General features: G+C 52.6%; 1 non-coding gene across 1 annotated transcript; it reads right to left on the bottom strand.

Moving 5' to 3' along the window:
• Window positions 1-452: 452 nt before the first annotated feature.
• On the bottom strand, window positions 453-611 carry LOC118516275. The gene has a single exon (XR_004907819.1). It is a non-coding gene; the product is annotated as a 5.8S ribosomal RNA (ribosomal RNA).
• Between the last annotated feature and the right edge of the window lie 1,889 nt (window positions 612-2,500).

Here is a 2,500-nt window from a genome sequence, read left to right as displayed (position 1 = left end):
AATGATGCGACGGGAGAAGCGGTGATAAATCACCCTGTCGTGCTAACCTCACTCACCCACACGGCGTGAGCACGTCTCGCGACTGCAACTGGATGCGAGGAAAGATACGAGCGCGTTGGGCCGCAAGTGTTACTCGACCCGAGCCAACCGGTGGAAGTCCCCGTGCAATTGGGTGATAACCTTATATGCTGTGGTGGATACATCCGTTGGTTGATACTAGAGGTCGAACCGTGCGACTTGACGCGCGCTCGCTCTTCACCCATGCTCACATGTGTGTGTGTGTGTTTAGGTTGTGTACCATACCTCGTATGTCTCTCTGTGTTAGCACTCTCACTTTCAGCGCCCACGGTCCCGACAAAGATGCGGATCCGAGCACGCCATGCTGCGACAGCCTACCCCCCTATGATGGGGTCAGGACGGTCAGTTTGGTTAGAGTGTTGAGATAACTTGGTAGGCACTCAAGGATGTGTGCATCGGTCGGGTTGAGTCGTCCGATGCGCCATATGCGTTTCAACGTGTCGATGTTCATGTGTCCTGCAGTTCACATTCTGACGCGCATTTAGCTGCGGTCTTCATCGATCCATGAGCCGAGTGATCCCCTGCCTAGGGTTTAACGTACCACACCGAACTAGTTGATGAATGGAACCGATGTCCATCCATCCATTATACACAAACCAACACACAACTCTGCTTCCCTAGTACCACACTGCAGGCGCCCACGGCCCCGACGGATGCGGAGCCGAGCACGCCAAAGTGCGACTGTCGATCACCCCGTTGTGACACGACAATCAGTCAGTGTATAAGGTACCCGGTACTACCAAAGTGTGGCGTCTTTACTGACCTGCGCCGAGCAGTGGTATGTGTATCCCTTTGAAAGAGTTGCTTTCGCTCAACTCTACCAAGTGTGCTAGACCCATCTTGTGGTTGTAGCGTGCGCGTCAGCATGTGATGCCGAGATGCGTTTGGCAACCTCACTCCCGGACTTGTTTGATCGGTATGATCCTTTCCGCAGGTTCCCTACGAAAACCTTGTTACGACTTTTACTTCCTCTAATCATCAAGTTCGGTCAACTTCGGCCGTGCCAACTGCAGCTCACGAAGGAACCGCGGAAGGTATGCCTCCAGAGACCTCACTAAATAATCCATCGGTAGTAGCGACGGGCGGTGTGTACAAAGGCAGGACGTAATCAGCGCTAGCTATGACTAGCACTTACGAGAATTCCAGGTTCATGGGGACCGTTGCAGTCCCCAATCCCAACTAAAATGCATTTGGGTGATTTCCCGTTCCTCTCGGAATGGGGCGCCTATTGGCGAGAACACGCTGCTGCCCACATTGTAGCACGCGTGCAGCCCAGAACATCTAAGGGCAGTCACGGACCTGTTTACTCGCTCACTCTCACCTTGCTAAACACAAGTTGTCCGCCTAAGCAGGGCAAACTAGTGCGACGACCGCCCGCGAAGGCGCCGCCGCCCCGTAACGTCAGGTGCGCCCGGAGGCACCTGCTTGACAGCGTTCTAGTTAGCTTGTTTGAGTCGCGTTCGTTATCGGAATTAACCAGACAAATCATTCCACGAACTACAGAACGGCCATGCACCACTACCCTAAAATTTGAGAAAGAGCTCTTAATCTGTCTTACCTCGATAAGTTCGGACCTGGTAAGTTTTCCCGTGTTGAGTCAAATTAAGCCGCAAGCTCCACTTCTTGTGGTGCCCTTCCGTCAATTCCTTTAAGTTTCAAACTTGGCAACCATACTTCCCCCGAACCCGATTTTGGTTTCCCGAAAGCTACTGAGAGACCGAATGTAGTAGCGTCTCCCAATTGCTGATTGGCATCGTTTACGGTTAGAACTAGGGCGGTATCTAATCGCCTTCGATCCTCTAACTTTCCGTTTGATTAATGAAAGCATCCATGAAACGCTTTCGCTTCAGTTGTCCTACGACGGTCTACGAATTTCACCTCTCGCGCCCGTAATACCAATGCCCCCAACTACTTTCTGTTAATCATTACCTCTGGGTCTATACAAAACCAACCAAAAGACTCAGACCGAGGTCATGTTCCATTATCCATGCAAGATTATTCTCGGCCAACGCCAACCCTGGCGGGTGTGGACGCTTTTGTACTAGCCTGCTTGAAGCACTCTAATTGTTCAAGGTAAATGGAGCTCCCGGGCACCACGCACCGGCTCGGGACGTGCCCGACCGATCACGAGGTTGACGCCCAGGCACACCATTGTGAGTCGCAGCCGCGAGCTCGCGCCGAACGTATCCGGCGTGTGCCGGGCGCCCGCGGCGTCGCGTGTCTGGACGGGAATCAACTTCGAACGTTTTAACCGCAACAACTTTAATATACGCTAGTGGAGCTGGAATTACCGCGGCTGCTGGCACCAGACTTGCCCTCCACTTGATCCTTATTGAAGATTTATGCTCAATTCATTCCAATTATGGACCATCGTTAGAGAGGTCCATATTGTTATTTCTCGTCACTACCTCCCCGTGCCGGG

The sequence above is a fragment of the Anopheles stephensi genome, unplaced genomic scaffold (assembly GCF_013141755.1).
Source record: "Anopheles stephensi strain Indian unplaced genomic scaffold, UCI_ANSTEP_V1.0 ucontig258, whole genome shotgun sequence".
NCBI classification, from domain to species: Eukaryota; Metazoa; Arthropoda; class Insecta; order Diptera; family Culicidae; genus Anopheles; species Anopheles stephensi.
This window is presented reverse-complemented; position numbering and strand designations above follow the sequence as displayed.